Genomic DNA, 23,836 nt, shown 5'->3' with positions numbered 1-23,836 from the left:
AGTAGAGTTTGTCACATATCTTTGAAAGTAATATTGTGGCCCTATGTAGTCTAGGGTTTGTGACAAAACCCTAGCAAGAAGTTAAGTATGAGTCTCTTGTTGATTATGAACCTAACTAAGTTTCAGTATTTGATGCTTCCATTTTAGTAGCATGATTTTGATATAGTTAACTTCATGCTTCTGTATATGTATTTTGGTTGTACTTGCTATTAAAATTTTGCAGGTACATAATCTTCAAGATGTTGAAGATGTTCGTAAATGAAGATGATTTGATAATATTGGGAAGCATGATGAAGAAGTTATATAAATGATGATGATCAAGATGACCTTGATGCCATAAGAATGAATGAAGCCTTGAAAGGATGAAGTTTCTTGGATGTTATGAAGTTGTTGATCTCCCTAAGTTGAGAGGGAGCTTGGATAAAAGAAAGTGTATATCTCCCCAATTAAGAGGGAGGGCATATTATGTCAGTGAATTCCTTAAAGTAAGAATTGATAAATGTTTGTGAAGTTGCAAACAAAAGACTTGAGGAAATCTGAAGATGTATTTGGTGCTGCTGAAGAAATGAAAGAAGAAGAAAGCTTCCGACAAATTGTATATGGATAACTTGATGATAGTAGCATCAGAGGACCCCGAAGGTTTGTGTTTACTTATATTTGAAAGTTTATTATTGATTGGGGTTGTGTTTGTATAGGTAAATCTCTCCATAAAAAGGTTGAACACTCTAGAAGCATGCTTGGACAAATGGATATATCTAGTTTGATAGGGAGAGTTGAAGCATCTAATGGTGGATGCTTGGGAGGACATCTGGCCAACCTATGTGTTGATGTCTAGATCCTAAAGAGGGAGGGTGGCGTTGGTCATGGAGCTCCGACCTTGGATACACACCTAGATCCTTGGGTTGATGGTTAGCAAGTAAGCCTGATGGTACCTAGAGTGGCTGAAAGCTTGAGTCCGTTTTAGTCCCTCTCGATAGATTACCTTGTTCAGGTATCTAGTCCACAACATTGTGTGTGCTAGAACTCTTCATAGTTCATTTCATTTTGAGATCTTCCATGTATGTAATTATGAATACCTCCCTAGTTAAGAGGGAGTGTTGAAGAATATCACTGGTGTCGGTCTTCATAATTGTACTTGAATCATGATGTAATATATTTATCAAAATAATTTATTATTATTATTAAATTGACTTATTAAAGCATGGATTTCATGCTTGGATCAATGGTCATATGTCAAGTCTCCATTGTAGGCTTCTAGGATTTTTGTTTAAGTCAAAGTCAAATTTACTATGTAAGAATCCCTTCTTGGGTTCATGGTGTCAAAGATAAAAATGTATTTTGTCATGTCAAAACCTCCTCCATCAAGTCACCTTGCAAGTCGTCCTCCAGATTGATCCTCTACAAGTCGGCTTCCATAAAATTATTCATGTCATCTCGTTTATAGTCAGAAACAACTATAAATACCCAGATGAATTTGACCCCATCTGAAGCAGAAAAGTTAAGATATATTTTTCAGAGCAGTTCGGGTTACAGGACAGCGAAGTAAGGATGATTCACAGGGTTGAAGCATTGGGTAAATCGCAGGTCGAAACACCAAGCTATTACAGGACCAAGGCATGACACCATTACAGGGACCGAATTCTTCTGATTTATAATTTTATTACAGGGGACCAAAGTTTTTATATACTATAGAGATCAAAGTTTTTCTTATATATTACAGGGACCGAAGTTCTATAGGAACCGAGTTTATCTGATGTATTACAAGGACTGAAAATATATAGGAGACTGAAAATTGTAGAAAGAATGATGACTTAATTATGGAAGGTTCACTTGATGGAGTAAAGGAGATCATGTTTCTAGGTCTTGAGTCTAGGTTGTCTCACTTAGATTTTAATCTACTGAAGGAAGAGTTCTTGACTGGGTTTTCCCCTACCTAGGGGTTTTGCCCTGGCTGTGTGCCTATGTATTGTGTCCTCTTCTATTTATTGATTGGCATTAGTCTTGATGATAAGAACAAGATAATTTGGAAGAAGAACTAATAATTAAATGTCACAAGATAATGTCATAATAGGAGAAATCAATGAAAACTCTAAGTTGCTGCCCTAATGGATTTCTCAAAAGAGAGCAAGGATCTAGCTACAGTGGTTCAATCTCAAGAAGGCCGAGATCAAGTCTGTGAGGGGGCTTGAATCTCAAGGTGGAAGTCTGCGAATTTAGTTGCTGTTTGTTCTGGGCTTACTTCAGGTTTGAAGTCAGTGAGTATCACCATTCTGGCAGCAGAACTACCTTCCATCACTCAGCCACTTGAATCCCGAAATTTTCAGCTCTGTAGAGAGGAAATTTCGGGCCCAAATCCTTGTGTTAAACTCAGTGAAATTTTCAGGCTAGAGCAACCAAATTTTTGGGCTGCTTTCTTGTGTCTACTGAGCATACATTTCGGGCCTAGTCTGTGAGTGCTCAACTATCTTCATGGGTCTGCTATCAGTCAGGGATTCAGTGCATGATTACTGAGTGGAGATGGCAGCATATGGGAAGCTTCTAAACAGTTGAATCTAACCTGAGTTACAGAGTTGAGGAGCACTTTTCGGAGGTGTGGTTTCCAGATCTTAAGGAGCTGATAAGAGGCCGTGTTTTTCACTGAGGGTGTAGACTGTGGGTGCTCTATTTATCAGTTCAAGAACTCAGTGCGTAAGGAACTTCTGAGATACAGCTTAAAGGGAAGAGGTAAGTAAAATCTCTTGGTGTATTTTTGTTGTAATTTTTTTTTATCTAAGAAGCAATATAAAAATCCTCCTAGAAGAACTGGTTTTCCCCTTATGGGTTTTCTAGGGTCAAGTTGACCAAAAATAAGCGTGTTAAACTTGCATGTGTGCTTGTGTATTTTCTCTTTTATCAGCTGTAAAGTGAAATGGTAGAGTAGCTATTTGTTTTCATGTAAATGCTAATCCGATATAAAATATCAGTCATATGTTTTATGATGGGTTTGGGCATTAAACCTTGCAAAACATGAAAACTGGGTTGGGCTACATTTTCCTATAATTTTCTACATTTGCTTTGGGTTTCATCTTCCAATTTGTCCCTTTTGGGCCAGTCATTTTGAAAGGGTTTCTTCTCCTTATCTTTCTGAGGGATGAAAGGCTTGGATGGGGCCTTAGATTTGGTTGCTGCATTTCCCATATCTTGAGTCTTGTTGATGGCATCCTGAAGGGTTGCGGGGTTGAATGCCTTAACCCAACCTTGTAGGGGTTCAGATAAGGCCTTCGTGACAAGCATGACTAATCTTTCTTCAGATATGTCTGTCACGATGACTCTGCTTCATTCGAATTCTGCAATGAACTCTTCTGGTGATCCCATTTATTTGATTTGTGCCAGCTCTCTGAAGTGTATGTCAGGGTTTTTTCAATCGAATCGATCTATCAACCTCTGCATAAAATCTACATAAGAGTTGATATTTGCATGCCGCAACGTAACCAGTCCATGATACCACCAATCATGTGCTTCTCCTTCTAGATGTAGTGTGGCAAATTGGATAGCGTCTGTTTCTAACATTGGATTGAGCCTGAAGTAGGTGTCCAATTTTTGCACCCAAGCTCTTGTCGAACATTTAGATGATCCATCAAAAGAAGGGAGAGATAGTTTACTTACCTTGCACATTAGATTAGAATTAGGCTGCCCCTTGGGTCTATTTCTATATTTGATTTTGCTGTATTCATGAAAAGATATGGCTGCCTGTGTATGTTCTTCTAGTGTTGCATACTCCCGAAAGTATTCGTCAAAGAGTCCATTCTGCTCTGCTACTCCCTGGGTCGCTATTGTTTGACTGTCTAAAAATTGAGGAAGTAAGGGTTTGTAACTCCTCCCACTAGTTGTCTTGTTGCTTGTTTGAGTAACAACATTGGAAGAGCCAGTATTATGGCTGCTATTTACTTCAGCACCAACCTTGTTACCAACATGCAATCCATTGTTACCTAGATTGTTTATGGCTTGGACAATTCCTGTGCCATCTGCTGCTGTCCTTGCATTAACATGTTGTTCATTTGCTGCTGTCCCTGGAGTATTGCATTCAATAGGATACCAGGGTCCCGTTCTCCTTACCTTGCTCTATCTCCCATGGTTGGATGAACGGTGTTCCTCTTCCTTGTTACTGTGACGTTGCTTGTATCTTCGGGAAACATACAAGGCTCATGCACTCACAAGTTGGCAGGATGCTTGCTCTGATACCACTGTATTATTCTAGGGAAATTTTTGCCCTATGGTTCCTTAAGAAACTAGGGTTTTCAACAAAATTCCTTTTTCTTGTTCAGAAATGATACAAATAGTTCCTTCAGTATTACACACATGAATAACAATGTAATGTAAATAGCATTGTTCTCTTAACAACACCATAAATCATTCAATAGAATGCTATAATTCAACCATTCAACAAATTCAACAATTTTAGCATGCTTCTAAATTTAATAGTTTCCAGTATAGTCCAAATTCAACAGAGCTTGATTAATAAGAAACTGTACTCTAACCAAGACCTGAATTGTTCTAGACTAATCTGCAGACTTTGAAAAATCCCTTGGGAGTTCTGACCAAAATTAATACCCGAATATCCTCAGGATGGATTTGTGTGAGAGGGTGGTTGAACTTTGTTTCAGGATTTGTCTCCGACTTTCCTCAGGAAACTCCTCCAAATTTTGTTTTAGGGCCACTAGGTCATTTCAAGGAATTTTGGGTCTGCTACAGACTTAAATGAGTTCTTTGAATAGCCAATGGGATGTGAAAATTTCAAGTATGAAATCCTATTGCAACAACTGGAATAAATTTTTCTAATTGTTAATTAATTTAACAATTTATTTGCTATGACATATATCGAATAAATCACATTGCAACCTTCACAAATAAAACTCTGGAAAATAATAGCGTTGGAAACTGAGAAATGCTAGCATACACACATAAAATTTGACACAATTATTTTTGAACAAAAGTCCCCGGAAAAACCCAACTTGGGAAAACCAATGTAGCAATTGAGGGTTTTATATTATTAAGCAATAGTGAATTTATTTAAGTACAATCTGGATGCCGAATACTGGCTATCCTGCAGAGAAAATACTGGTGAAAATATCTTGAGGGAAATTACCCTCACTCTGAGCAATCCTGACACTTGACTGCCACTGAAAATCAAGCAATCCACCTAGCCCTGCACAACTTCTGCATCACCCTGGCGCAGTCTGCTACACGCTCAACCCACACTCGCTCTGCTCGGAACAACTGGAAATCAAGCCAACCTACTTGCTAATGACTGGGAAAATGCTTCTCTGACCCTCTGGAACCTCTACCCGGCCTCTGGAACTGAAAACGTCTTCTTCCTTCAGCAAATTGAACTGCCCTCTGAAGCTTTTGTGCTGCCTCTGCGCAGCTTCCTGGAGAAATTTTGGCCTCTTTGCAAATGCACTCACCGGATCTGGAAATCTTCCTCCGGCTTCACTGTCCCTGCCCCTCTCTGTCTCTGCTTCCTTTTGGCTCAGACTCTTCCGATTGCTGCCTCCGAAAAATCGAATTGCCCAAGGAGCATGTTCTCCATCTACCCATCGTCTTCTTTTTATAATCTTCTGTTGGACCTCCAACGACCAAGATTAAAACTTAATCAAGTGCCCATATTATTTCCTAGTCAATCCGTGTGAGTTTCTAGATGATTCACACCTTATCTCAATTAATTTTGATTAATTAACTAGACTTCCTTAGTTTAGACTTAGGAAATATTAAAAAATTGGTTAATAATCTAATTGAGACACTTCTAGGTGGAATTTCTTGAAACTATTCTTGGGTTATGGAAAGATCATGTGTTTTAGCCTCTCCACAAAGTTTTGAGACTAGAACACCTCCGATGCTACAAAAACTAACAAGGGAGAGCTCGTTTCCTGCTTGAATGATATTTATCTATGCTTAGAAGGTCCCAAATTGTTCCAGGGAGAATATTGCTGTTATGTCTATGAAAATTTGCATAACCTCAATCTTAGAACCCTGTTGTACCTTAAGAGTTTGGTAAAAAATTTGCTTCAGTGTGGGAGTTGAGTTGGGCCTCAGGAAGGCCAAAGTGCCTAAAGGACGCTCACTGTGTATACCGAAATACCCTCTGCAATTCTTTCTAGAAAACTTTGCTTGATATAGAGAAGAAACACCGAAAATAATCTTGAACAATCCCATGAAAATGCTTGACCTTCCAACCAACTTTGATGCCCTTTTGCTAGGCAGTTTTCCTGCTTTTCCATAGTAGAACATAAGAAGAAAAAAAGGGGAATTTACTAGCTAGGGTGGAATCTTTCAACACCAAAATTAGTAGGAAAAAGGGGTTCTTAAAACCCTCAAAGCCACAACTCAGGAAAACAAATGTATTTGATCCAATGTTTGATGATGCCAATTTGATTTCCATTCTCTTCTATTTATAGATTTCTCCATGGGCTCCCAAATGCAAGGGGTTGTGAGTGCACCCCTAATTTTGGGTGTTTTTTCCCCAACTGACCTAATTTTTGCACAATGTTGCCCCAACATTGGAAAAATTAGGTTTTACACCATTATGAAGACGGGTCAAATAGGCTATTTCGTCCTCCTCAGCACATCAATTTGGAGAGGACATTACAGGTAATGAAATGCTTGAACTGGAAATCACTAAGACTGGCGCATGCATGTGCCCACTATTACTCTCCATGTAACTGCACCATTGCACTTTCTCAACACTGATGCATCCTCAATCATTGTGCATCTCTCTGTTGAACATGTGAACCGAGGTACCTCTGCTATAGAACCAGTAGAATCTACAACAACAACTAAAACTAACACTCCCTCTTGGCAAGGGAAATGTTCTTCACTAAGCCAAGTCTCTATCTCAATATCTCGAACTACAAAAATCTTCAAGGTGCACTTCCCTTGCTCAAGGAAAAGTTCGTTGGCAACTGCATACACATAATCATTATTGATTCCATAGTCATGGCAACCAACCATACCTACTCTTTAGCGACTTCCTTACACCTAGAATGTTTTGTCATACAAATAAGAGTTATTAATGCATCATGAGTTGGAAATTTTTTAGAAGGATTACTCATTGAAGATGTAGCTTTAGGCGCTTCCACTTGTTCTTGTGCTTCCTGCAATGATTGGATAAACCATCTTGCTTCTTGCTTGAACTAGATGGTACTGAAGTCTCTGTTCCTTCCACGAAACCTTGCCTATGTGAATCTGATTTCCCCCTTTCTGCAAATCAACCTTGGGGAGATCAAAGATTTTCTCCCTTTCCAACCTTTGTTGGAGACTCCCCAGACTTAGAGGACCAACCCTCCTCATCAAACTTAACATGTTGATATGCTAATGTCTTCTGCTATACAAGAATATAGACGTGGTAGGCCTTGGATGTCTCATTGTAACCAAAAAATATATTCTTGATGCTCGAGGCTTCAAATCAAGTTCTCTTTTTGTTAGACACGCGAATATAAATAGGACAATCAAATACATGAACTTGTGATACTTGAGGCTTTCTCACTAGTAAAGGCTTCTTCTAGAGTCTTGTCCTTATTTATTTTGAGTAATAGAAGTGAAGAGTAAATTGGAGGGTTTGAAATTTCTGTTGTGTAATTGATTTTCTTCTTGTGCTTTTCTTGCATTTTTATCGTTAAAATACCTGTGTATTTTTCATTCAACAATTCAGAAAATTAATTTACTGGGTTAAATAACATATGGATATAAAATATTGTTGGGAATGTACATCAAATATGGTATTAGAGAAATTAACATGGTATCAAAGCAATAAACTATGAAGGAGTGGAAGATCCATTTGTCACAAGTTTACAACAGAATAATTTATAGCAATACTATTTTTCTAGGTTGAGTATTTGATTTAGAGGTTGAAAGGATGGCTGCAACTAGAATAAGATTTGAAGACTAGTTGGAGGGTGCATTCAACTATAGTCTCTAGAAGGAGAGGAGAACATTAGTGCTTATGGAGAATGGCATTTGGGAGTTTGCAGATTAGAAACTCGTCCCTCTTATTGATTCTACACAACTGGCCATCCATAACCAAAAATATGTGAAAGCCAGGAGGATCATTTTGGATGAGGTGAAGGATCATGTGATCCCTCATTTATGAGGAAAGAAGGCAGTCGGGGAGATGTGGGAGGCTTTGATGAAACTATACCAGATCGATAACCAAAATAGGAAGATGGTGCTGAAGGACAAGCTCAGGGGCGCCATGGTGGTCATATTAGATATAGTAGCATCTTATCTTATCAGGATCTCACAATGTTGTGATGAGTTGGCTGTAGTTGTGTAGGCGATGTCAAATCAAGAATTGGTGACGACAACTCTCTTGGCTTCACTAATCCATGGGCTCCCTTCGTCAAAGGTATTGTGGGACAAGATAAACTTATGGAATAGGAGAGATTTTGGGATGACTTCATCCTAAAAGAGATTCCAAAGGAATCTTTGCATGGTGGCCAACAAAAGGGTGACTATGAGAACCTTTCCCTTGCCAGCCAAGCAAGGAAGGGCAAGGGGAAGGCCAAGAAGAATTTAGGAGTAGAGATTGCCTCAGAGGCTAGAAAGAAGAAAGATATGAGCAAAGTGAAATGCTTTGATTGTCACAAATTTAGCCATTATGTGGGTGAATGTCTGAACAAAAAGAAGGGCAAGGAAGACAGGTTGCAACATTAATAGACACATAGGTTGTTAGTTTGTTTGCCACCAAGTTTGAGAAGGAGTTCTCATCGATGTCTTGTCTTTTTGGGACCATAGCCAAGGCTGCATGGTTTGTGGAGAATGGTGCTTCTCGTCATATAACGGGATCACAAGAGTTGTTCACCAGTATTTTAGAGGGTGACTTAGAGCTACATGTGGAGCTTGGTAACAATGCTAGGTGTGCAATAGAGGGGGTTGGGAATATTCAATTTCAGCTAGAGTCAGGAGATCCTTTGGAGGTGATGGATGTGTTATATGTTCAAGGGTTGAGCAAGAACTTACGCGTAGTCTCGACCATGGAGGACAAGTGGTATGAGGTTCGGGATGGACAAGTACCCTATCATGCTAATAGCTTTTAGTCCAAGCTTAGGATGAGTAATTGTTGTTGAAAATTGTAACTAGGTTCGCTCTTCATAATTTTTCAATGTACTTGTATTATTTCATGTAAAGATCAAAAAGAAGAAAATAATTATTTATTATTATTTTTCAAGCATGGGTTTCATGCTCAAAGTCAAAATTATTATTTAGGTCAAGCATGTTCTTCATGCTTCTAGGGTTTGTCAAGTCAAAAGATAGTGTCATGAGCCAAATCAATGTACTTGAGTCAAAGTCCTATTTCAACTCCTTGAAAAAGATGTGTTGTCGCGCAGATTGGCACGACAACGCTCGGACCGGGGGCTGTCACTCTGATCCCCGATCCCTCCGTTTAAGCCCGTCTCCCGCGGCTAAGGGGGGTAGACCCTGCGAGATAGTGAAGACCAACTGCCAAACAGTTGGGTGGGAGACACGATACACGATATGATAAGCACTAGATGGATTTAGAGATTTAATAGACCAGTGCCTTGTGGAGTTAATGTTTAAATGATTACTTTTTAAATGATAAAGAAACATGGACCATGAACAGCAACCATCTATCATCAGCTAAATCATGTAACCAGAACGATATCCAGCAACTGAAAACTTCGAAAAGATAAATGCTTTAAACCACCACGAATCATAAACCATTAACCAGATATCAATTTCGCATCTCGGCTTGAAAATTTAGATCTCAGCATGAAAAATATGACAATTTCCGAAAAACAACTGAATCTGGCAAAAAATAATTTTCCGCAAAATTTTTCAAATTTTTTTTATTTTTTATTTTTTTTTTAAATCTTTTTTCAATTTTTATTTTTCAATATTATGGAAATTAAAAATAAATCTAAAAAAAAAAAAAAAATTTAAAAATTTAAAACTAATCTAAAGTCTAACTAATATCTAAATTAAAATATAACATTAAATCAAAAATTTAAAATCTAAATCTAAATTCTAGACAACTCTAACCTAAACCTTTTTATTTTCATTTTTTATATTTAAAAAAAAAAAATCAAAAAAGGAAAAATCTAAAACTAAGTTCATTAAAAATAAAACTAAAAATATATTTTTTGATTTTTGATTTTTTATATTATAAAAATCCTAAAATGTAAAACTATACTCCAACTAAAAAAAATAAAAATAAAGAATATCTAAAAAAAAACTAACTTATGCCAATCGTATTTTTTATAGAAATTATTAAATCTAAACTAATAAAACTAAACTAAAATGAAACGCTAACCAAAACATTTTAATTCTTTTTCGATTTTTTATGAATTTGCATTTTAAAAGAAATGAAACTAAAAATGAAATACGAATTACAATCTAGGAAAATTAAAAAAAAGAACTAAACTCAACACTATAACTAAACCCTAAGGCTACGTGACCACCAAAAATGAAGCGTATCACTGACTGCGGCCACAAGTTGTGATCCTGGACAGTTCTGAATGGCAATCGGTGGCAACAGAAACGAAAATGCATTACCTGGTCCGAATGCTTTGTCAACAGTGTTCAGAAATCGAACCAGCGAATGTCCTAGTCGATGGCAATGCTGTAGCGGCGGTGAATGGAACCCGTTTTAAAAAAGAAATCGACCCGATGAGAATGAGACCCCGAGCTAATGGCTGGACAGTGCATATATGGTCGATTTGTCTGCGGATACCCTGAAGCCGAATCACGTGAAAGGAGAGAAACGAATCCCTTTTTTTTTTGAAAGTTTCTGGACGCATGCTACGGATTGCCACATGCATATGATCAAAAAAGGAACGCCGAGACAAGATCAACCCTCAGCAACGTGACCAAGAGAATCAAAAAACGCTGGGAAGTGAAAACGCATTTTCCCTGGCTTGATGTGGGTATAAACGTGGATGAATGTTGAAGCCGCTGGTGTGATTTTGTCTTCAGGAATAAGAAATCTTCATTCTGTCACTGGGCTTGAGATATCTGATATCAGATGTCGGAAAATTTTATTGACAGTTTTCGTAGCTTTAGTTTGCTGACTAGATGTGTTCTCCTTCATCCAGCTGATGTATGAAATGATGCCCATCACAGTTTTAGCATATTTTTAACAGCCTCGGATCAGAAGTGCCTAAGCCATGCAAAACCCAAAATGAACCTGAACAAAATTTTGGAACCCTAAAACAGAAAAACTGATTAATGTACAAACTTGGCCCCTCAACAGCCAGATTTAGCCATAAATACAGAAATTATTTAGAATATCATGTAATCTTGAACTTCACTGTGAACAGAAAGAAAAACTCTCAATGTAAAACAGAAAAGAAACTTCGAATGATTAACCCAGGGAACAATCAGCTGGGCTCTGCACAGAAAGTGCTTGCGGGAGTTGGCTGGTTCAGCCGAGAACTTCCCCAAACGCCCACAAATTTCCTTCAAAAAATGTTTTCCTGCACATCTCAAGCAACCATCAGCAAAGAGAGAGAGAAAGCTGCTAGATCTCAGGAAATAATGGAGATACCTGCCATTATTTCAGAAACCCTAGCAGCCCTCAAACCCTAGCACGTGAGCAAGATACCTGTACTCACAATGCTCTGAAAAACCAGCTATTTTAACTGCTAAAACTGAAATATGCAGAAAAGCAAAAATCTCACAGCAATTCCAGAGAGTAACACCAGCCAGTTTGAACCCCAAAGTCTTTTTATTAATCAGAAAATCAGATTACAAGAGAGCTTTCAGTACAGACTCACAGATCAGATCATCTAAAATGACCACCTAAGACCCTATATAAAGGAAATGATCCCAACGGCTAGTTCTAATGATCCATGCAGAAATGATCTCGACCGTTGATGAGGATCAAGACATCTCTTGATCTCATCCGTCGATTTATTTACTTAAAAAATTATTATTTTATTAGTTAGGGTTTTTTGCTTGATTTTTAATTTTTTATTATTTTTCATTATTTTATTATTTTTATTCATTTTTTAATTCATTTTAAAATGGATCATCGAACTAAACCTTCGGAAACATCACCTAGGACCTAGGACTTAGGACTCATGAGGGGATTTAAAACATTTCTCGACCCTCAGAACACATTACATCATGACTTTTACAAAATTACATCTTAAGGGACAAACCCATTTAATACAGACCCTCACAAAACACCCAGCTCTGCGACACAACGATAATCTAGCAGATCAACACACTAGGATTCTCCTAAAGTTCTAATGACAAAATCAATCCCGGCTTTGGGGTCAGGTTTGAAGGAAAACTCTGCCGATCCGTGGATCGGTGAGACAAAAAACCTTCCGGGACGTAGATTATCATCAGAAAGTTAGGTCCACCTAGGCAAATTACATACATGACTTCATGTCTGCTAAGATTATTTACAGCTAATACATGCAGACTGGGTTTACAATCAGAAAGATCAAACTGCTGATGATGGCAGGATGGCACGGACATGCTGATCAGGTGCTGCTTCTTTTTGTCAAGAAAAGACAGGGTGCACTGCATGGGTAGTTGACCAGTAGGGGTCAACAAGATGTAAAAGAATTTTTATTTGAGTCAAAGTAGTCAAATTGTCCTCCACAAACCCAAGTCGGCCCTCCTAGACAAGTCGACCCAGAGACACCTATTTGACCTCCTTGAAGGGTATAAATACAATGCAATTCGACTTCATTTGGAGCATCAACACAGATTTTGATTTTTGTGCCAAGGAGAGAAAGAAACGAGTGAAAAAGTCAAGAGAAAGAGAAGAAGTCCAAGGAGAGAGAGAGTGAGAGTCGAAAGAGAGAATTTTCTGTCACACATGCAAATTTTGTCCTAGTTTCTGCCACACGTGTAAAGGTATAGGTCTGTTGCACAGGCCGAGAATTTCAGGAAAAGTTGCAGGTTCGAAAATCATAGTTTGACCAAATTTGTTGATCGTTGACCATCGTTGACTTTATTGAATTTGATTTGGATAGAGAAGGTTGGAAAGAGGGTTGACTTGGGGCATGTGGAAGGACTTTGTCTTGGTGTTTAGGTCTTGGAATTCTCAGTTTGATCTTTCCATTAGAAGAGAAGATTTTATGGGTTTTCCCCTTGGAGGGGTTTTGCCTTGGCTTGTAACCTCTCTTATGTGTGAAAATTCCTCAATCGGAATTCCTACTGCAACAAATTGATGTTACTTTTCCTACTTGTTAATTCATATAAGTTATTTACTGTGTGCTACGGTAAATATCGAAGTAAATACTACTGCAACCTTCACTTAATTAAATTCTATGCGGAAACAAGAGATTGAGCAAGAAAGAAAATACAACACAATAACACCGTTATTTTTGGACAAATGTCCCTGGAAAAACCCAATGCGGGAAAACCAGTGCAACAACTCTGAGGGTTTATTATTATTAAGTAGTAGCAAATTTTGAATACATCTTTGAATACCTCAAGGGTTATTCAGTTACAAAGAGAGAAATATTGGCAGAAAGATTTGTGAGATTACCTCACACAATCACTGAGAAAAATCTTGACTGATCTGGTCACTAGATGAGGTGCCTCTGGCAGGCCCTGCGCTGCCTCTGCGCAGTCCTCACGCAGTCCCTGCATCAACTCCTCTAGGCAATGTGTCACCTAGCCAACTGATTGATTCGCTGCTCGGAGTCACTGCTCTCAGCCTCCCGGTCTCACACCCTGGCTCCCGACTTCTGAAACTTTCTCTGTTGCAAAATTTCAGTCTCTCTCTCACCCTCTGTGCTGCCTTTGCGTTGCCCTGCGTCAGCCTCTGCGTGAGAGCTACTAGATCACTCTTTGCCTCTCTCTGCTGATGATTCTCCGGTTGAGAAAATCTCTCTCTATGGATGCTATCCCTGCCCCTCAACCGCAAGAAATCTACTCGATCAGAATTTCCTCGTGAGAACTTCTCACTTCAGAAATTTGATCTCTTGATCTTGCGGTGTGTTTTCCAAATGGCCCTCGAGCTTCCTTAAATAATCTTCTCGTTGACATTCAACGACTCAGATTAAAAGCTAATCAATGGCTAAGATCATTTTAGCTTGATCCTCGCCTTCTTCTAGAAGTTACACCCACAATTAGATTAAATACCCATTAATATTTTTAATTTATTAAGTTTGGACTTAGCGGCCCATTAAAAAATATTAATTATTTTAATAAAATCGTTTCTGGGTGGAATTTCCCAAAACAGTTTCTAGGTTCTTTGGAATACATGTGCCCAAGCCTCCTTGCAAAATTTGGGGCCTAGAGCACATCTGATGCTACCCCAAATCAACACTCCCTCTTACCGAGGAATGTGCTCTAGCACTATACGCTGCTGCGTACTTCTCTGACTCTGAACCATTGTCCTTTGCACTGCTGATGTCTGACATGCTGTCCACCAATACTGCTGCTGACACTGTCACTATCAACACTGCATTCGTACTACAACTCCCTCTCAAGTGCTGCATCTGTGATGCTGCTAGTACTGCCACTGCCAACTGCCACTGCACTGCAAACTGTTGCTGCTACTCTATCAGCAACGACAAAACATCCAAAATTACTGAACTAACTATGTTCAGTATGATACTATGTGAATGCTAGAACTTGACTACTGCTAGTCTCTGCACCGACCCTCTGAATCTACTACGCTGCTGCTGACCTCTGCTTTGTGTCATCTGCACTGCTGCCAACTCTGCTCTGCACTGCTCAGTCTCTGGCGCTCCTAGCCACTGCAACTGTCTCTCCAACACTCCTCGACACCATTTGACACTAGTCCATCCTGCTACTTCTGATCTGGGCTCCCGTAACAAGGAAATGATCCTAGAGGTGGACTTCTCAAGGATCCTACCCATCTGTAGATCTTTCGAATTACAGCTCCAAATCAGCCCACCTCCCTCCTGGAGGTATCTCAGCTGTCATGGCGAACTCCTCTTCTTCGATCTTCGTGGGCGCAAACTTCAGATTGTGTTTCTCATCTTTGTCCTTCTTCTTGAGTGGAAACTGTGTAGCGTAGTGACCCATCTCACCACACCTGAAACAATTGATCTTCGTGACGTCCTTCTTACGTCTCCGCTGCTCCTGTTGTCCCTTCGACGCAAGGGTTGCATTATCCTCCTCCTCCTTGGGCTTCGACCCATTGCTGTTGCTTCCGTCAAGTTTAACCTTGACTAAGTCTCTCCTCAACTCCTCTTGTTTTAGAGCTGCCCACATCTCATCCCAATTTGGCAATGCTGCTTTGCCCAAGATACTCTGGACAAAGACTTGCCACTTATCTGAGATAGAATTGAGGGCCAGTCTAACCAACTTTGAATCTTGAGGTGTATGCCCACAGCAGACAATTCATCACTGGTCTCCTTGAGCTTCGTGAGGAATGGATCCACACGCCCTCCCTTTTGCATTTGAGCAGATCTCAACTTCTGCTCCAAGTACATCTTCCGGTGCTTGGAAGATCCCTGATATAACGTGGCCAAGGCATCCCACATCTCCTTAGCAGTCCCTCTTCTAGCAACGTGACACACCACATGATCCTTGACTCCATCCAGGATCATCCTCTTGGCCTTCGCCATCTCAACTCGGTATTTCTGCAGTGGATCTGGATCTGCAGGGACAACCACCACGCTGTCGACGTATGTCTTGAGGGCATGCTCATCTAGAAGGAATGACATCCTTGCCTTCCAGATGACATAGTTGGATGCTTCGTCCAACCTATCCTGATCCCTCAAACCATTGGTTGCCATTTCTACCACAAATAGAAAGTCGAATGACCTCCTCTCTCCTTTGTGCTGCTATTGTGCTAACCTACGCACTCCCTGCTGGAGCTAGTAAAACTGTTGCCCCTTGCTATTGCTCAACTCTAGAGAATTCGAATTCCTTGGCTAAGAATTCTCTGAGGAAGAAATTCCCAGAACCATGCTTCTCCTCTTTCTTTTGACAATCTTCTGCCCAACAAACTGCTTGTAGAAAAATCTGCGCCCCACCAGCTCTACTCGCGCTAAGGCTTTTGCTCTGCTCTCTCTGCCCCTGCAAAAATTTGAACTGGGAGTCCTCTCCGTCGACTCACTCGGAGAGAGACTACCTTGAAATTTCAGCCCTCTGGCTAAGGACTGCTCAAACCTTTTGGGGTTTCGAACTGTTGCCTCCTGCAGCTTTTTGATCTCCCTCTTCTGCTCAACGTTGGGTTCTTTGGCACTGCTCTGCTTGTTCCACCTGCACCTCTGATACCATGTGAAAATTCCTCAACTGGAATTCCTATTGCAACAAACTGATGTTACTTCTCCTACCTGTTAATTCATATAAGTTATTTATTGTGTGCTACGGTAAATATCGAAGTAAATACTACTGCAACCTTCACTTAATTAAATTATATGCAGAAACAAGAGATTGAGCAAAAAATAAAATACAACACAATAACACCGTTGTTTTTGGACAAATATCCCCAAAAAAACCCAATGCGGGAAAATCGGTGCAACAACTCTGAGGGTTTATTATTATTAAGTAGTAAGAAATTTTTAATACATCTTTGAATACCTCAAGAGTTATTCAGTTACAGAGAGAGAAACACTGGCAGAAAGATTTGTGAGATTACCTCACATAGTCACTGAGAAAAATCTCGACTGATCCAGTCACTAGATGAGGTGCCTCTAGAAGGCCCTATGCTGCCTCTGAGCAATCCTCACGTAGTCCTTCCGACAAGCCCTCTAGGCACTGCATCACCCAACCCACTGATCGATTTGCTGCCCGGAGTCATTGCTCTCAGCCTCCCAGTCTCACACCTCGGGGCTCGGCTTCTGAAATGGGCCCTGTTGCAAAATTCCGGACTCTCTCTCACCCTCTGCGTTGCCTCTGCGTGGCCTTGCGTCAGCCTCTGTGTGAGAGCTACTAGATCACTCTCTGCCTCTCTCTGCTGATGATTCTCTGATTGAGAAAATCTCTCTCTCTTCGGATGCTATCCCTGCCCCTCAACTGCAAGAAATCTACTCGATCAGAATTTCCTCCTGAGAACTTCTCACTTCAGAAATTCGATCTCTCGATCTCTCGGTGTGTTTTCCAATTGACCACCAAGCTTCCTTAATCTTCTCGTTGACATTTAGCAGCGCAAATTAAAAGCTAATCAATGGCTAAGATCATTTTAGCTTGATCCTCGTCTTCTTCTAGAAGTTACACCCACAATTAGATTAATACCCATTAATATTTTTAATTTCCTAAGTTTGGACACAGGGGCCCATTAAAAAATATTATTTATTTGAATAAAATCGTTTCTGGCTGGAATTTCCCAAAACGCTTTCTAGGTTCTTTGGAATACATGTGCTCAAGCCTCCCTGCAAAATGTGAGGCCTAGAGCACATCCGATGCTACCCCAAATCAACATTGCGTATTTGAGATCTTCATAGTTTATGGTTTTGGTAATTGTTTGATGATCAAAACATAATTAAAGTAATAAGAAGCCAACACGTAATCACAAACAATTATCAAGTAAAGAAAAATCAATCCTAATTGCTGCCCTAAGGATTTGTCGACATGGTTTCAGAGCTAAGCTGAGGAGAAGGCAACTTGAAGATCACTCTTGTTGGCATAAGTAGAAGACATCACTTAAAGAGCATCAATCCCAGGAACATCCTCTACACTTTTGGAAGCAACATCTTTCATCTTTGTAGCAGCGTGAAGCCACCAATGTACAAGTCATCCTTGAAGTTATCATTCTAGACATCTTTGAAGTCTCTTCGAAGGTCTTGGGAGCATCAAGTTATTCAAAGACATCAACATTAAGAAGGACACTCATTTGACAAGTACTATAACATTCTCTATGTGTCAATATTCAAATCAAATGACTTCATTTTGCAAAGAAGGCAACAAGCTAGATGGGTCATCAAATTTTCTAGTATGGAAGAGAAGAATAGACTTAATACTTGTAGAGAATGAAGTCATGGACTATGTTCTTGGAAAAGTTAAAGAACCAGAGAAAGAAAAGACTCAAGAATGGGCCAAATATGCTAAAGGAGAAGTTAGGGCTCAAAGGATTCTCATTGAATCCATCAAGGATCATCTTATTCCATTCATTGGAGATTTGGGAACATCTAAAGCAATTTATGACAAGTATAGTAAAATTATACTTAGTCAACACTCCATGTTAGAAAATATCTTTAAGGAATCAACTAGACAAGACAAGGGTATCAAAAGATGAAGACTTGGTTTCATATCTTATGAAGGTTTCACAATTGAGGGATCAACTATAGGGACTTGGAGAAGTTATTTCAGATTTAGAATTGACTACTTGTATACTCAATGCTTTACCCCCAGAATGGAGCAGTTTTGTGTCAAGCATATACTCTAGGAAGGACACTCCAAGTTTCGATGAGTTATGGTCCTTATGTGTGTTAGAAGAAACAAGATTGAAGGTGAAAGATGGCATTGAACCCAATGAAAAATCTCAAGCCTTCATTGCTAGATCGAAGAAGAAGAATGGAAAGTTTGGAAGGTTTGAACCTCGTCAAAGGAACAATAGAAGTAACAACAATCAACCATGTGGAAGACAAGATATGTCCAAAGTACAATGCTTTGGATGCAATGAATATGGTCACTTTAAAAGAGATTGTCCTAAAGATCCTCGAAATAAGAATAACAATAAGAGGAAAGAAAGGAGTGAAGTTCATATCATCGAAGATAATGAAGAATCGGAAGAGAAGTCGAAAAATGAAGATCCTAAAGTTCTTACCATTAAAGATCTCCACTCTATTAACAACATGTTTTTCTTTTAGTAGAAGAAGGCATTCAAAATAGCTTGTACAATTACTTTTATAGAAAAGTTATGGCATCAAGAAGAATCATATATATAGCATTGGAAAATATAGAGTCTACATAGTCATTTACATCTCATTGGAAGCAGTCATCTAAGCAAAGCAAGGATAGAAGGATTTGTACCATTTAGCTACTCCACAATACATACACTTTACAAGTATATGCAACTACTACTTGGCATCATAGAAGCAGTCATTTAGTAGGAAGGGATCACCAGGATCCATTGTTAGCAGAAGGTTCTTCATCACATGAAAGAAATATTGTGACATAGCAAAAGCATATTCTACCTAGAAGAAAGAAAGCATCATAAAAGTTTGTAGATAGTTGAGTTGCAGCATGAAGGCATGATTTAATCATCTCTCATCTTAAGAAAGGAGTCTCATCATAAACATTCTTCAAGGAAAAATATAGAAGCAGTTCATTCAGAAGGAAGTCGTCTAGATGGGTATATAAAGAAAGAGGTATGCATATCTCTAGAAAAGAAAGCTCTTCATTAGAAGGTAGATTCATGTCTTCAATAAAAGATTTTGTAGGATGAGTTGGACGCAAAAGTTTACTTGGAAATATGAACACGGTATACCTTGATTAAAGACTGGATGGGACAAGAACTCTTTCATATGGTCATTTGACACACAGAAGCTTGACAAATGAAGCATGATCGAATATCCAATGTAGTCTCTTAAAGAACTTAAGATAAGAATGGAAGTTTCAAAGGGAGCCATGAAGTTTTTGTTGAATACGACATTGAAGCATTTAGAAAACACATTAACTAAGCAGCAACATGAAGAACTCTAGTACTTATGAAGTCATGACGTGCAAAGGAATGTTGACATCAGAGGGAGCTAGAAGCAATTTCGATATCTTGAAGGCCCTCATGATTTGGTAATTCTAATATTGATGATTTTGTTTGAATGTATGACTAGGCTGGAAGGATAAAAATCAAGTAAGCATGAGAGCAAAATTAATACAGGAGAGATGATATGACATCTCAAATAATACAAGGCAGAACTCTCGAAGTTTTTGATATAACATGATGCAGTTATGAGTCGAGAACCTTGTCACAAAGATGGATTGAGGAAGAAGTTTTGCTACATAACATCTTGGAAGGTCGAAGCTCAAGGACGATATAATGATGCAAGAAGAAGTAGCACTATAACTACTACTTGAAATTCTCCATGGTAGAACATGCAACTGGTGAACGAAACAAATAAAGTTTACGGTTGAAGCCTCCTTGTTTAAGAAGGACACCCCATTCTCCTTGTGTCATGCACTAGACTAGGACTAACAACTGTAAGTCTTAGTGAAGGCACTAGTAAGGAGAATGGAGGATTGGATAAGCATCTATAACTGACACTCTTTGAGGATCCAACAGGGTATCCAAGATAAGAGTGGTCGAAGAGGACCAATATTTTTTGAGCATTAAAAATTCAAGATAAGAATAGTCCGAAGCACATACCTGCTGAACATCTGGATGGGGTATATTCCTTGTGAGACAATGATGATGATGTCTATAGCCATTGCCTCCCCAACATTGTGCTCTAATCTAATGGAGAGATAGAGCTTGTTAGTCAAGGCCTTGCTATGTTGACAATGTTGGTCATGATGTTGAAGATGGCTTATCAATCCGACTCTTCTTATGAGAATATTTCAATTTGAGAGTTTCCTTGTACCTTGTTATGTAATTATGAATACCTCCCTAGTTAAGAGGGAGTGTTGAAAATTGTAACTAGGTTCGTTCTTCATAATTTTTCATTGTACTTATATTATTTCTTGTAAAGATAAAAAAGAGGAAAAATAATTATTTATTATTATTTTTCAAGCATGGGTTTCATGCTCAAAGTCAAAATTGTTATTTAGGTCAAGCATGTTCTTCATGCTTCTAGGGTTTTTCAAGTCAAAAGAAATAGTGTCATGAGTCAAATCAATATACTTGAGTCAAAGTCCTATTTGGACTTGAAAAAGATTTAAAAGAATTTTTATTTAGTCAAAATAGCCAAATTGTCTTCCACAAACCCAAGTCAGCCCTCCTGGACAAGTTGGCCCAGAAGGACACCTATTCGACCTCCTGGAAGGGTATAAATACAGTGCAATTCGATTTCATTTGGAGCATCAACACAAACTTTGATTTCTGTGCTAACGAGAGAAAGAAAAAGAGCAAAAAAAGTCAAGAGAAAGAGAAGAAGTCCAAGGAGAGAGAGCAAGAGTCAAAAGAGAATTTTCTATCACACGTGCGAATTTTGCCCTAGTTTCTGCCACATGTGCGAAGGTATAGGTCTGTTGCAAGGGCCGAGAATTTCAGGAAGAGTTGCAGGTCCGAAAATCATAGTTTGACTAGATTTGTCGACCATTGACTTTATTGAATTTGACTAAGATAGAGAAGGTTGGAAAGAGAGTTGGCTTGGGGCTTGTGGAAGGACTTTGTCTTGGTGTTTGGGTCTTGGAATTCTCACTTTGATCTATTCTATAAGAAGAGGAAATTTTCTTCTCTTGTTTTCATTGTCTTTTTGAGATCTTCGTAGTTTATGGTTTTGGTAATTGTGATGATTAGAACATAATAAAAGTAATAAGAAGCCAACACATAATGACAAGAAATTATCAAGTAAAGAGAAATCAACCCTAATTGCTGCCCTGAGGATTTCTCAACAATTGGGAGCAGGGAGGGGAACTTGTACATGCCTTGGTTCATGACAGTGACAGTTTGTGCGAGTTATGGCACAGGAGGATGGATCACTTGCACCACAAAGCTTTATCGATATTGGGGGAGATTGTCACCGGTCTTTTGGAGTTCAATGTAGAGCAACAGAGTGTGTGCAAGGGATGTGCACATGGCAATCATGCCAAGACTACCTTTCCTAGCATTGATAGAAGGTCCAAGGGAATATTGGATCTAGTGCATTCAGATGTTTGTGGTCCTATGTCAGTAGCATCTTTGAGTGGTTGCAGCTACTCTGTGATGTTCACTAATGATTTCTCTGGGAGGACGTGGATCTACTTCATGAAGGTCAAGGATGAGGTCTTTAGTTGTATTCGAGAGTTTAAAGCTCTCATGGTGAACCAAAGAGGGAGGAAGGTCAGAGTACTGAGGCCAAACGATGGGGGTGAGTATACCTCTAATAACTTCAATTTTTTTGCAAGGAGACACAAATGAAGGAGCTGATGGTACCTTACAACCCATAGTAGAATGGGGTTGCAGAGAGGAAGAACAGGGCCATCACTAGAGCTGCCAAGGCAATGATCCATGATCAGGATCTACCCATGTTTCTTTGGGTAGAGGCATGCAACATGATAATGTATATTCATAACAAGAGTTCTCATAACTTCATAAGGTCTTGGAGGACAAGACTCCTAAGGAAACATTCATAAGGGTGAAACCAGAGGTTGGCCATTTTTGCATCTTTGGGTGTCTAGTATATGTGCATGTACCTTTAGAGAAGAGGATGAAGTTAGAGTCCTCAACACAAAAGGGCATCTTTGTGGGGTATAACGAGACTAAAAAGGCGTATAGGGTGTACATTCCATCATAGGGGAAGATTGTGGTGAGCAGGGATGTCATATTTGAGGAGAGCTGAGTCTTTAGGAAGTCATGCGAACCCCTTCCAACAGTGGCAAAGATTAAGGAGTGAGAGGCTTTGAAGATTGAGAAGAGACTAGCACCAACAAAAACAAAGTCTTAGTCTTCAGATTAAGAGGATAGTTGGAGGTTCCTTCTAGTTTTTTTAGGAGGAGGCCGAGATGGCTAGAGAAGACTTTGAGAGATGCTCAGTAGCACATGGAATCTCCTAGGAGTAATTTTAGGGAGAGCAGACCATTGGGACAATTTCCTAGTTACATGGCACTCATGAATGACATGAACATCATTGATTTCGAGCCTACCAGTTATGAGGAGGCAACATGCCAATAGGTTTGTAGGGATGCCATGGTCGAAGAGTATGCTTCCATCATGAAGAATGATGTGTGGGACATTGTACTGAGGCTAGAGGGGAAATTAGTGGTAAACTCTAGATGGATATTTAAGATCAAACATGCTGTGGATGGTAGTATTGAAAGTACAAGGCGAGGTTCCTGGCAAGAGGGTTCTCTTAAAAGGAGGGAGTGGAGTATGAGGAGGCATTGGTTCTAGTCGCTAGGCATGCTTCTATAAGGGCTATTATATCTATTATTTCAAAGATGAGGTGGAGGATACATTAGATGGATGTGAAGACAACCTTCCTCAATGGAGTAATTGAGGAGGAGGTGCACATAGAGTAGCTTTAGGGACTTGAGGTACAGGGAAAATTTTAAGGATGAAAAATTATCACAATGTGTAGAAACCTTGGTGATTCTTATTAGTCCCTAATATGCAAATTGTAAATTTTTGGTCTTATTTTTCTAAAAATAATCAAATTTCTAATAATTATATGTAGTCTCAATAAAATTTTGGCGATTTTAAGGTAAAATAATTTTGTCTTATAAAATTTGGGTTAATATCTTTTAGAAAAATGGAAATTGGCGAATCCTTTTTGGGAAAACCATGGAAAATTAACTCATCTGCAAAATTTGGACCTAAAAATTTTCCTTGTTGAGGTGCATGGGAGAGATTTTCATGCATGTAGGTTGAAGAAAGCACTATACGGACTTAAGCCGAAACTAAGAGCATGGTACTTGAGGATTGACGGGTATTTGCTAGACATGGGCTTCACCAAGAGTGACGCGGACCCTTGTTGGAAAATGTAACTAGTTTCGGTCTTCATAATTGTTATTTGACTCATGTCACAATGTAATTTGTATGTGTCTATCAAAAGAGGAAAGAAAATAATTTTTTGTAAAGCATGGGTTTCATGCTCAAGTCATTTTGTCATTAGGTCAAGCATCCATTGAATGCTCCTAGGGTTTGTCATGAGTCAAGTATCCTTGTCAAATTTTAAAAGTCCCATTTGGGCACTTGTGTCAAAGAAAGAAAATATATTTTATGTTTGGAAGTGTCGAGGAGGCTCCCAAGACTAAGTCGGCCAATCTAACATAAGTTGGCCTAGAGAGAGCTTATGGAACCTATTAAAAGGCTATAAAAGGA

At 39.1% G+C, this 23,836-nt stretch overlaps 1 protein-coding gene across 2 annotated transcripts in view; it reads left to right on the top strand.

Annotated features, from left to right (window-relative positions):
• The window catches only part of LOC149219956 (phosphatidylinositol-glycan biosynthesis class X-like protein), a 232,382-nt gene that overhangs the window by 32,917 nt on the left and 175,629 nt on the right, over positions 1 to 23,836 (top strand). Inside the window, exon 1 of one of the 2 annotated variants that reach the window (XM_089384583.1) lies at positions 1,335 to 2,724. The exons of the other annotated variant lie outside the window; for it this stretch is intronic. The gene's annotated coding sequence lies outside the window, so the exon portion shown is untranslated. Of the gene's footprint in view, positions 1 to 1,334; positions 2,725 to 23,836 lie in introns of those variants that run through there. 2 annotated transcript variants of the gene reach the window in all.

This window comes from Pinus tabuliformis, chromosome Q, assembly GCF_031772625.1.
Source record: "Pinus tabuliformis cultivar Carrire ecotype Pingquan chromosome Q, CPIR1, whole genome shotgun sequence".
Lineage (NCBI taxonomy): Eukaryota > Viridiplantae > Streptophyta > Pinopsida > Pinales > Pinaceae > Pinus > Pinus tabuliformis.
This window is presented reverse-complemented; position numbering and strand designations above follow the sequence as displayed.